Raw genomic sequence first — 12885 nt, forward strand, 5'->3', positions numbered from 1 at the left:
ATCAGTAGGGCGCCCCCCAAGAGAGGGCTTGCAGCCCCGGACTTACCGAACTCCGCTTCAGGATCCCGGACGAGCCCCCAGTTGTGAGAATCAAAGCTAAACAAATAATCCTTCTCGGATTTGGAAAGGCAAAGTTTCTTTCCAAGCTTTTGCAAAGACCGATGCTTCTCAACTCGCAGGCTGTAAGAAGCACGCCATTAGAGATTTCAGTAAGGTTTTTATGCATCCCTTCACACGTCGCGTTGGTCCTGCCTCGTTTTTGTCCTGGGGGGGCAAATCCCAGTTCACCACCTATCCGAGACGCCGAAAGCAATACATTATTTCTTTTATGATCCCCAGACCCCCTTTTCTTGTTCACATTTTATAATTTCCTTGAGATAACTGCCAAGGCCCAGGACCATCCTGTCTCCACTAAATCTCTGTCCTTTGTGTTGTTATTTTCCTTCCTTCCCTGATTCACTCATTCTTACTAACAAAAGGCAACACTTGTTTCATTATCTTTCATTCCCAGGTCTCCCCTTGGTGTGACCCCTTCCTTTTTGTAAAGACATTCAAATTCCAAGCGTAACCACGTTAACCGTTAAGTATCAGAAAGCCTTGTGACCAGGACGTTTTGTTAAAAGGTAGTTTCTACTCCTTGCACAATGGCTCCTCGTTGCAAATTAGGATATTTTTTCTGCAGCTGGCCAATCTTGGCTGAACCTGAAAACCAGTCAGGATCAATCCTGGTTAGTGCTTTGATGGGGGACCACTAAGAGTTCCCAGGTCTGCAGAGGTGACATGGAAATCAAAACCTCACTCCAATGGGCAATGGTAAATTGTGGCTGCATAATTACCCAGAGAATCACCCTGACGTGTCTGTGAAATTCAAGGAGCCAGGAGGATTTTCTTCAGTTCGCTTCGCTTTCTCGGAGCCCCATCACAACCCTGTGAGGTAGGCTGGCCGAGAGAAAGTGTGTGGCCCAAAGTCACCCAGGGAGTTTCCACACCTGATGAGGGACTCGAACCTGGATCTCATCCAACGCTTTCTGCACTGGGTGACACCAACACAACGCAGCACCGTTCTTAGGGGGCTGTTGAGGGCCTCCAAAACTGTATTGGGTGGGGGGCTCTCCAGCATGCTGCCTGGGGAATTCTGGGAGTCGAAGTCCGCCCATCTCAGAGTCGCTCAGGTTGAGACAGGCTGGCGGGAAGCAAAGCTGTGCCATTCGTGGTCTCTGCCGCCCTCTAGCGGGCACCTGAGGAACAGCAGCACAGGCGGGGCCGTCTCTTCCCTCTCGCGACCGCCTTCGCCAGTTACTGATGCCGAAATGCGGCACTGGGGCGCGGGATGTCCACGGGCACGGTCAGAAGAGTCAAGAAGCCAGCCAGGGCAGTGCGAGGGAAGCGCCACGCATGTTTCTCAGGTGCTGGGGGTTCTCCTTCGCTGGAGGGGTTTGAACAGAACTGGGGGGCGGGGGAGGGAAGCATCCGTCGGGGGTGCTGCGGGACTGCCCTGGGAGGGCTGGATGACCTCCCGGATCCCTTCATTCAGTGCCTCTGGGAGCGGGGGTGGTGAGGAAGTATGGCAGGAGACCCCGGCTGCCTCCACCACGGCGTCGGAGCACTTCCTTCCCTCCCTCCCTCCTTCATCTTCCTTCTGCTTTGTCTAGCAAAATTCTGAAACAGTCTTTTTCTAATTCTTTCCCCCATCTTAGGGCGAAAGTGTTGTTTTCGTAATGGCCAATTTGATCAACACCCCCAACGAGCGGCAAGATACCTGCGCTGAGGTAGTCTGGGATTAAAATGGACAAGGGCGGCGTGTGTGTAAGGAGTGTGTGGAAGTAAAGGAGTGAGTGTGCAAGCAGTGCAGAGCATACAGTAAAGACGATTCTGATACTCTGGTGAAGAGTTTCTGAACCTTAGCAACTCTTAGATGTGGGACTTCAAGTCTCAGAATTCCCCACCCAGCATGCTTTAAGACGTGGGCGTTTAACTCCCAGAATTCCACCCATCCTCAAGCATGCAGGCTGGGGAATTCTGGGAGTGGAAGCCCACCCATCTTACAGTGGCCAAGCTTGAGAAACGCTGGGTTGAACAAACCCCGTTCCTTTAATGGTTCTCCATGGGAAGAAGGCCACATAGGGCGCCATGCTTCGACCGCCTTCTCCCTTGCATCTCGGTCAGTTGAAGGATTCTTCTGGAAGAAAGCCGGTTGGCTTCCAGCCTTGAGTTCGGGTTTTGGGAAGAAGACTCCGTCCTTTCCTTCTCTCCCAGAACCCGGACACTCCAGATGCTTTGTGTTCCCGTGACCAAGACTGCACTCCAGGAGACAGGGAGATCCAGCAATGGCATAATTACTGTTCTTACTGTTGTCGCCCTTTATGGAACTAACGTGTCACCCACTGCGTTCAGTGATGGCGGCTTAGATGTGCAAGATTAAAACATCAGTGTAAGATGTGCCACGTTCATGATGATTAGAGACAATACAAGCTTTGTAACGAGATTAAAAACTCCAACGAAATCTCTAAAAACAATCAAGCAACTTCTCTAAATAACGTTACGATTTAAAATCAATCCCTTTATGGTCCCCCACGTTCATATTATAAGGTAGAAGAATCATTAAGACCCAAGGCCTGGAGACCCTCCGGAATTCAGTGGGGCTTAAAAATTTGCGAATGCTTTTGAATTTTCAGGACACTTCTGCCACACACAAATATGTAGCTTTGGACCACTTTCCTCCACCACTAAAGGAACAAGTATAATGTTTTTGACTCATTTGTTTAACTGGGTTCTCTTCATCTGCTAGTAGGACTTGTCTGGAGAACAGATGACATTTTAGGTCAAATTTCGGCAGAAATGCGGATTATTTAAAAGGGTTCACAAACTTTTAAGCACCGCTGAAATTCAGTGTTTCGTACAGTGTTTCCCAACCTGACCAACTTTAAGATGGGTGGCGTTCAACTCCCAGAATTCCCCAGCCAGTATAGGTATCTGCTTTTTTCTTTTTTCTTTGGTAAATCTATTCAAGGAATTGATTTTGAATTTGTATGGTGGGGGTGGGCATTCTAGAGTTTATCTTACTTTTATGGACCCCCACCCAAAGTTGTTGGGAATTTTTCCTTCTCTTTTTAAATGCACCTTCATCAAAATGAATGAACACAGCCAAGAGATTCCGTGCAGGATAAATTTTAAACTACTCTTTTAATGACAGCCTCCGCGATTATTTAGTGGCATCTGAGGAGGGGTCAAAAAAGTCAAAATGGAGGTTACAACTGTGTGATTGAAACTGTTTGCTATCTGCAAAATGTTTGGTTGTGACTGCCATCTTGACCTTTTTGACCTCCCCTTATCGACAGTCATCCCTTTCATTATCCCTTTTCCCGAACCCACTTTTTCCAAGTTAGTCTTTTTTTTCTTCTTTGCTTCTTTTTGTCATTTCCACCCCATTAGAGGAGAGGTTCTGCCTTGGAGGAGAGTCTTGGGAGAAAAAGGAGGACGATGCTCAGCGATATGTGGACCGAGAGTTGTAAGAGAGGAGAATAAGGAAAGGAGAGGAAAAAGGATTTCAGCTTTTGCAGGACGCTCCATTTCAGCGCTGCTGGGAGTGGAGTGTGCTGACCCAGGAGTGAAATTCTCGGGTGTGCCATGGTTTAACTTTTTTTTAGTTAGATTTAGAAGGCCGCCCAACTCCCTAAGACTCTGGGCAGCATACAACTTTAAAATTATAAAAACAGTGTAAAAGTGAAAAAGAACAACGTGCCCCAGGATAAACATTCTTACTAACAGTTCAAGTCCTGTACGTGAAGGAGCACCCACCTAACCCAAGGTCTGGGAAACATACCAGGTTTCAAGATTTCAGTATCAACAGGATGGGAACCGTACGGATCCCGTTTCTTTCACAGCCAGATGGTACCTTATTTGTAATACTCCTTTAAATACCTATTTTGAATAGTCCTTTAAATGGCTAAGTATCCTCAGGGGCACAGCGGTGGTGTGCAGACATCTCCACCGCATGGTGTCAGCTAGCAACTTTGACCTTTCTTGATATATTGTGTGTACCGTGTGTGACTGGTATCCGAAACCCGTTGCAGAATCGGCACGCAATTCCTTTTCACTTACCGTCTAGACTCACAGTTCAGCCAAGCATTTTAGGTGCCAAAATGGACCCCAAAAATCAGGTTCCAAAATCAGGGTAACCAAAATACCATAAAAATGCGCCTTTTATTTTCATGATCTGGCTGAAAATTCGAGGGTCTGCTTCTAAAAATCTATACAGTATTACTCTTTTTAAAGTACCAGTATTTCCAGGATATACTGGCGGATAAGTCGATCCGCGTATAAGGAGACCCTTGGATTTTTAACCAACACAGCAGGATGTAATTGACTCATGTGCCTGTGAGTAGGTGTTATAACGGGATGTGATACTGTGGTCAGTTACGAAAATGAGGGAGCCTACGTTGCTCACGGACACTGCATTTTTGCATGACCAGGTTCCTGAACTTCTCACTTCCCTACCTTTCTGACGCAGAACCAACGTTCTTGACACCAAAGACGATGCCTATCTGAAAACATGTCGCCACGAAGCAGAGCAAACTTACTGCCCCATCTTCTTACTAGGGAAACTGGTCAGCTGGGCCAAGAGCAACTTTCAGGAGACGGCATGAGAGGTATGAAAGACCTAGGTCCACTCCTTCCTTCAGGTGGTGGTCCCTCCTACAGTGAAGAAGGATGAAGAGGTGCAGCAGGGTCTCCCTTCCCAGTGGAGGAGCGTCATGGACTTCCATTTTCTGGGAAGGACTATCTCCCCACTGTGGAGCTTTAATGAGACCTTCAGACGTGGCTTGGAGGGAGCTGAGATGGCAGAGGTGGGGTTCGGTTGAGGAGACTTGTGGTCATCAAGTGAAACACTGCAGCAATTCTGATTCGCACCCTCTTCTTTTTGAACCAGGACCCTGCTCTGTTTATTTTATTAATTCATGTCAATTGAGATGGCCACCCTGCGCCCTCTCTCAAGGTGACACTAGGTGGCGAAGAAAACAATAAAAATAATCGTAGAAACTCCTGCCACGTTACCCTCTCTTTCCACCCCTCCTGTCTCCCCCTGTTGTCGGATGGAGCGATCTGTGATCTGTGACCAGCTCTGGACTCTGCTTGCGGGAGGGGTTGGAGTGGAGGAGGGGGCTGGTTTGGAAGGGTAGGGAATAGAGATGTAAGATTTCCAGAAATGTTGAAGCCATGAGAAAAAACCATTTTTTTCTGGAAAAAATAGAAATTTTGGAAAAATTGAAAAAAAGTTCAGTGTGGAGCAGTTTTACAAATTGCGTGAAATGCAGTGTACATAAAAGTATTGTGCTTGCAATAAAACAGGTAACCACCCCCCTTTCCCTGAAAAGCAAGAAAAAAAGCAAGAAACCATCAACATAAAAAATCATCCGCTTTGCCCCTTAGCGCCACCGGCAAATAAAGTTAAGGTCCACCTCAATATCGAAGCTCCATAGAAGGTCTACCCTTTGAGTGGTGCTTTAAAGAAAAGAAGCAGAAGACACAAGATATACGTGCAGTTTTTTTCTGTCTCATTTTCTGAACTGCTGCCGTCATTTTCCGTTTCTTCCTCCTCTTCTTCTTTGTCGTTTTTCTCATGGACTTCTAAAAACGGTAGGTTTGCACGGATTGAAAAAAGCTTTCCTCCCCTTTCGCGGGTCAGTTTGTTTCTTGATTTGGTGTGAATATTACCAGACGTAGACCAGATTCTTTCATGTGCAGCAGAAGATGCAGAATCTGCAGTCAGCGAGATGCGAGCGGTGTCGGAGGTGGTGTGGCGCAGAGACCTGGCCACCGTCTTGCAGGAGGGATGTGTTTTGCAGAATCCAGGGGCGTTCCTGGCCAGATCCCTGAAGATGTTCCATATCCTGCAACCTTTGAAAGTCCTTTTCCAACCTCAAGTCCGAAGAGCACAGCTTCTTTCGTCATCCAGTCAAACGCAGCAGCTGTTTTCTCATCACTCACAGCGCGGCCTTTGAGTTGTGGATCCCGTAGATTTGCAGCAGCATGTATTGGAGGGCAACAATATTCTTCCCGTTTCTTAACAAGATCTTTCACTTGAATTTGGAGATGCACTTCGGTTTCCAAAATAGATGCTTTTATCACAGCCACGTGGTTAGGAATTTCTGACAAAAGTGCCGGGTCTGATTCAGATGAACGGATTGCTGAAGAAATTGGCATTAAAATCTGCCGGGAGTTCTGCAGCTGAACCCAAAACACGTCCACATCAAGCACAGCGTTCCTGATATTTCTGGGGATTTTAAGATCCTCAGTTATTCCTGTTGCTTGAAGAGCTTCTTTGTTTTTCAGTAAACTTTCAAAGGAGACCACCACTCCACCCCAGCGTGTTGTCCTACAGAGCTTCGGCGTTACTATTTTATTCTCTGCGTTTTTTTCTTCTTGCTTCTTCTTGAAGACTGCGGTGACAACATGAGTAGCTTTGACGTACTTGACAACTTCTTTAGCTCTTCCATAAATCCTTTGAAGGGTGTCCAGTTTCATGAAGCCACTCAGAAGTAAGTTTAGTCCATGAGGTACACATCCTATTGCAGTAATCTGTGGATACTTGTCCATGATGATTTCCCACGCAGCTTCCATGATACTTGCATCGTCAGTCAGCAAAGCAAAGACTTCACCCATGTTCTCAATGTCCTCTAAAACTGCACATCTTTCACTGCTGATATACATACTCTGCAGTATGTCTGTTCTCTCCAGTTTCAGTGCTTCTATAAAAGACTGGTTGCGGTGTTGTTATCACAAAGTTGATGATTCCTTCTCCCCGAACATTTGTCCGTCCATCTGTAAGTCCTGCGAGACATAGAGCTTCGCTGATTTTTCCTTGTGCAGATCCCATCGCACGCTCGTATTCTGACTCCGAAAGAGGCTTGCTCAAGGAATGTCTGCTTGGCAAACGATACGCTGGTCGTAATAATTGAAAAGCTTCCTGCCAATATGCATTTTCAGTTATGGACAATGCTGATCCAGAAGCAGATGTTGCTCTTGCAAGGGCATGATCCATTTTCTCCTGATTTTCAGGTGTCACTTTATGTATCAATGAAGGTATGGTGCATCTTTGCGAGGCAGTGGTTTGCAACACTTCTTTACCTGAAGATGCTGCTGGTGAAGAAACACTTTGCAGTGATGCAGAAGCAGCAGAAATAGCGTTTCTGGAATTCGAACTCTGGAAGGAAAAGCTACTTACACTTTCATTCTGGTCCCCATCATTTAACTTTAATGTCTTTAGGGCACCTCTGGCACGCAAGAATGTGTTTGGTCATCCTTGTGGGATTGGGAAAAGAGTATTTCTTCTCACAATGTCTGCAAATTGCAGCTTTGCTCTCAGCAGAAATTGCACTGTGGAAATGTTTCCAAGCTCTAGGTGTTGGTCTCACCCTTTTCCTGAGAGGAGGAAAAGAAACACCAATTTACTGACCTGACTGTAGGTAAACATCCTGCTGCAATGGTGGAGAGCTTTAATAGGAATCATTGAAGGGTTACAAAAAAGAAAGTGGTTTGTCAGACAAAATCACCCCCTCACCTGTCAGTCGAGGCCTGAGAGGAGGACGGAAACCATCATCCCCTGTGTACCAGCAATGACTCACCTGTCGGAGGTCCAAGGGACACAAGGAAGCTACACTGGAGGGTTTGCCTGAAGCGCCCCCTAGTGGTGCAGGTGCACATTTCCCCTGTTTGAGAACCGCCTGGAGAAGTCCAGGGTTACCTGAATTCTCTTCCAGGCTTTGCTTGTCTTCAGCTGAGAGAACCTGCAATAAGTTAGGATTTACAAAAGTCTCAGAAATCTTTCAATAAGGTCTTCATGTTATCTAGTTTGGATACCATCTCATAGATCTTTTATTTATCTTTGGAAAAGAACGTATTCCACACGTGTTGTTTTTCCGTTTTTCCGGAAAAAAAAGGCTTTGGAAATAAACTGGAAAAAAACTGTTGTTTTCCAAATTTTTCCGGCTTCTTTCCAGGCCTTCCCATCTCTATCACCTATCCGCCTATTTTTTGCATTTCAACCCAAAAGCTGCATCGAGAGGCTCATCTCATTGTCTTTCGGACAAACATCATTTGAATCGCTGCATCAGGTTGTTCCGTTCTGTAGCGGATGGTTTATTCCTGAACGCTGAACCTAATTGCCTTTGCCGGAGATTGTTTCTGTCCTCCGTTTTGTCGACCACTCTGGCCGTCTTTGGGAAGGCCACATGATGACCGGAATCGTGCGCTTGGTGCCTCCCTGAAGGATCTAGAAAGGGACTCCCGTCTCAGCTCCCGTCTCTTGCCAATAGCGCATCGGCTCCAACCATGTGGTTCAGGAGCTAGCGAGCTGGTGAGGAGGCTCAGTGGATATTACCATCCCTTCATTTACGTTCGTTTTAGCTCATTTCCTATAGTTTTTTCATTGTTAATAATTAGAGTGTTTTTTCGGTATTTCGTGCTATTTTGACATTGTTGTGAAGCGCCCAGAGTCGCTTGTAAAAGTGAGATGGGGGCCTATCTAAATTGGATGGATAAATAAATAAATATGTATCCTAGATCTTTGGGAAGGATCTGGATTCAAGGAGAAGTATCTGGCAGACGTGTGAAAATGGCAATAATAGGCTAGGACTCAGTGCAGGATGACCTAAAGGTAGTCCTCAGTTTAAGACCGAGTTCTGTTCCCACGATCTGTCAAGCCGAATTCGTAAGCCGGTGCAGGATTATTGTATATTGTATAATATCTTGTATAATACTGTATCTGTAGTATTTTCTCATGAACTCAAACCATTGTGCATTTAAGTCAAACCACTGTGAATTTAAGTTGAATTTTGCTGCCATAGGCTCCGTTCTTCACTATGGCTGGTCCTTAAACTGGGCGTTCCTAGCCCGGGGACTCCCAGTAAATGCCCGTTTCCCCTCTGGGATTTTGTGGCTAAATATCCTCTCCGCAAGCCAGTTCTTTTCCCCAACCCTGGTTATGTCATTAACAAGCCAAGGTCGAGGCTTCTGGCCTCTTGCGGTCAAATAGGCCTAACCCTGTCAGTTGCCATGGCAACCTTCCTCCCTCAAGCGGTCCCCTTCCACCGCTAGCCAGAGAGATGGACACGGAGGCCGCTGACTCCTCTCGTCCACCTCGGGTAACCTCCTCAAACATCTGGGGAGAAAAACACACTTTTTGCAATCTAAGAGGAAGAATTCGCTTAGGAGATCTCAGAATAATCTGTAAGGCTGAAGGCGTGTGTCCAAATGACAAAAGCAGTGTTGTGCTGTGGGAATGCAAAGTTTCATGTATTTGGGCAACACACAGTGTGTGACCCGGTGCATCATGCTGTCATCCCACAGCTTTTCTCCCCTTGCCCCCAGGGACACCCCCAGGATTTCTTCCACCTGCTTATTCACTCACCTCCTCTGATAAGAATTGCTCAGCTCTGCATGACATCATCTTCATCATCATCATCAGATTTTTTCTTCCTCCCCTGCATTTTTAAGAAACGTATATTTTGATATGGTTTTAGCTTATTGGTTCCTATCATTATATTTTAATGGTTTAAACCGCTTGGAGGTTGACAATACAGGGAAATTGCTTAGCCTTCTATGGGATAATCGTAATGGTAGTAACGTTTAATTCGCTTTTTAATTCATTAGCTTTCGTTTTGGCCTTCCGTATTTCTGGGGTGTGCTGTTTTCACTCGTAAGCTGCCTTCTGTGTGTACCTGGAAAGTGAGTCCTGCAAACGAGCGGAGAGATGCTACCGGCTTTTAGCCCCCGTGTTCTTGGAACAGAGGACGGCATTATTGAAACATCGGATCAATGAACTGCAACCATAAATGGGACGGGAAGGATGAAAACAGAAAAGCTGGGGTCCCAGTATAATGCAAGCACTGAAGATCCAGGATTAATGAGAGGCTGTCCTGATGCCCAATGCACACGACCTCTTCTCCATTTCATCCCTGCCACAAGGCACAGCAGCACATCTTCCCTTCTCTGTCTCCAACCAGACGAAGAGTGCAGTTGAGCCGGAAAGGTTGCTCACTTGGGAGGCACCCCATCATTGTTCCTAATAAAGATGCCAGTTTGGGATTCTTTGAAGGATCGGAATTTAAACCAGATAAGAATTTCCTTCCAAGTCCACAGTTCGCTCATTTAAAAAAGGAAAAGAAGGATGACTCCTTAATCACGGCGCTCTTAAATCTTTTTTTTTATAGCAATGCTTCTTATTTCTAGCCGGCTGAGATCAGAGGGAAGGAAAAGGAGAGGAGTGAGTGTCTTGCCCTCTGTTGAAAAGGATTGCCATGTATCTATGAACTAAACAGTTATGTAAAAACATTGAACAAGTAATTTAGAAACCAGAAACCAGAATGGATTTATAAACCTGTATGCATTCCTATTATACTCTATTATTGTATCATTACTGTAAGGAATTTAAGCCTTATATATATATATATATATAAATCTATATAATCATATAGCCATAGAACAGCCATGTTTATCCTATTCATGAACTTTACTAGGAAACTCACCTTGCTGGCATGAAGGGATGTTGGGATGTACGCTAGATACCTTGTACGAATGAGTTCTCAACCATGATAAGGCTGGAATGCTGGTGGGTGTCAGGAATAAAGTGACACGTCATAAATGTATAAGAAAACGGGACGAGAGGTACCATTCTAACAAGCTACCCAGATGTACCAAACACGAACTGTTCCTGGCATGTCCTGTACCTGGGTGAGAATGGATGGAGATGACTTAGATGAATTCTAAGTGAACAAGTTGGGTATAAAAGGAAGTATGGAGACCATACTTCCCTGGAAGTGCGAGACGACTCTTGTTGGAGCAGGGGACGCCCTGAGTCTGATTCCCAGCCCACTCTAGCACAGCCTGATCCACTGTGTTGAGAGTGAATGTAACTATTCTGTGTGAACGTGTAGCCTTGTTGGGCAAGAATACTTACAGAAACTTGGGTAGCCTTGTTGGGCAATTGATTATTGATACACTGTTGTTAGCCTAGTCGCGCACTGACATTTATTGCTTGCCTTGGTGGGCAATTGATTATTGATACACTGTTGTTAGCCTAGTCGCGCACTTACATTTATTGCTTGCCTTGGTGGGCAATTGATTATTGATACACTGTTCTTAGCCTAGTCGCGCACTTACATTTATTGCTTCCCTTGGTGGGCAATTGATTATTGATACACTGTTGTTAGCCTAGTCGCGCACTTACATTTATTGCTTGCCTTGGTGGGCATATATTTTACTGTAATATATATTACAGGAAACTAAGGAAATTGTAGGTATTAATCAACTTTGATTAAACACTGATTAAATGCTTGCTTTGCTTTCTGTCGAAACAACACAAGAATAAAAGAACTAATTTTGAACTCTATTTTGAGTGGATTCAATCAAGACATGTGGACTTCAACTCCCAGAAATCCGCCCCGATTCACACACACCCCATACCTTTTTTTAACGGCTTAAACTCTTTCCTCTGGCTGCATAAACAAGTGGGTCTTTCTCGTTAAGAAGGGGTACCAGGAAGTGTATCCCTCGATCCAGAGTTCGGGGATCACCAGGTTGAAGGGGGTCGTCTTCGCCGGCACCTCGGAGATGGGCAAGAGGATCTGGGACGTGGTGGACTACGTCATGCCCCACAGGTACCGGGCTGACTTCCGTGGTCCGAACCTTTTGCTTCCAGGACCCGGTTCACCTCCTCTGCGTTGTCTCCTCCAAACCTCCCCAAACGGGTAGGCCCTAGAAGGCTTGGGCTTCAGGGCCCATCATCCCCAGCCTGGAACTCAATGCTGGAGATGGGGTAGTGGCCCAATCCATTTAAAAGGCCCAGGTTTGGGGAAGGGTGGTGTCCTTTGGACTGGCAGAGGTCCTCTGATAGTTCAGGCAGAGGAGAACAATTTCCAGGAATCTCATGAAATCTCACAGATGCCCTCAAGACCACTCCCGGGGACTTCTTGGCCACGATAGAAAATTGGTTTGCAGTAACCTTCTTCTGGAACGTCAGCTTCTGAGTCTAGCCTACAACCCTGGGATACCCTGTTGGTCTCACATCCAGCTAAATCCAGCCCTGCTTAGCTTTTATGGAATCAGCAATGACTAGCCAGGATGTATTAAAACCAACTGCTATATACCTATTCAAATCCCCCCACCCTCCCACATCGGACATCAGCTTTGGGAATATTGGGATTTCAAGGAAAGGGGTGGAGGCATAAACTATGCCCATGGTTTAAATAGAGCTATAATCTCCTTTCCTTCCCTTCCCTCCTGTCCTCCTCCCTTCATATTCCTCCCACTTTTTCTAGCAAAATTCTGAATCAGTCTTTTTCTAATACTTTCCCCCGTCTTAGGGCGAAAGTGTTTTTTTCGTACAGACCAATCTGATCATCACCCCAACCAGCAGCAAGATACCTGCGCTGAGGTAGGACAGGATTAAAATTGACAAGGGCGGCATGTGTGTAGGGAGTGTGTGCAAGTACAAGGATTGAGTGTGCAAGCAGTGCAGAGCATACAGTAAAGAAGATTCTGATACTCTGGTGCAGAGTTTCTGAACCTTCGTAACTCTAATCTGTGGGACTCCCAGAATTCCCCACCCAGCATACTTTAAGATGTGGGTGTTTAACTCCCAGAATTCCACCCATCTTAAAGCATGCAGGGTGGGGAATTCTGGGAGTTGAAGTCCAACCATCTTAAAGTGGCCAAGCTTGAGAAACACTGGGCTGAACAAACCCCGTTCCTTTAATGGTTCTTCATGGGAGAAGTCCACATGGGGCGCCATGCTTCGACCGCCTTCTCCCTTGCATCTTGGTCAGTTGAAGGATTCTTCTGGAAGAAAGCCGGTTGGCTTCCAGCCTTGAGTTCGGGTTTTGGGAA

At 45.9% G+C, this 12885-nt stretch overlaps 1 long non-coding RNA gene across 1 annotated transcript; it reads left to right on the plus strand.

Moving 5' to 3' along the window:
• Positions 1-743: 743 nt before the first annotated feature.
• Positions 744-11345, plus strand: LOC148213641 (uncharacterized). Its single transcript, XR_015794207.1, has 3 exons — positions 744-1769; positions 4511-4649; positions 9652-11345. It is a non-coding gene; the product is annotated as an uncharacterized LOC148213641 (long non-coding RNA).
• The last annotated feature ends 1540 nt before the right edge of the window (positions 11346-12885 follow it).

Source organism: Python bivittatus, unplaced genomic scaffold (assembly GCF_059951505.1).
Source record: "Python bivittatus isolate LINGU-HERP-01145 unplaced genomic scaffold, Pbiv_v1 ctg000940_np1212, whole genome shotgun sequence".
Lineage (NCBI taxonomy): Eukaryota > Metazoa > Chordata > Lepidosauria > Squamata > Pythonidae > Python > Python bivittatus.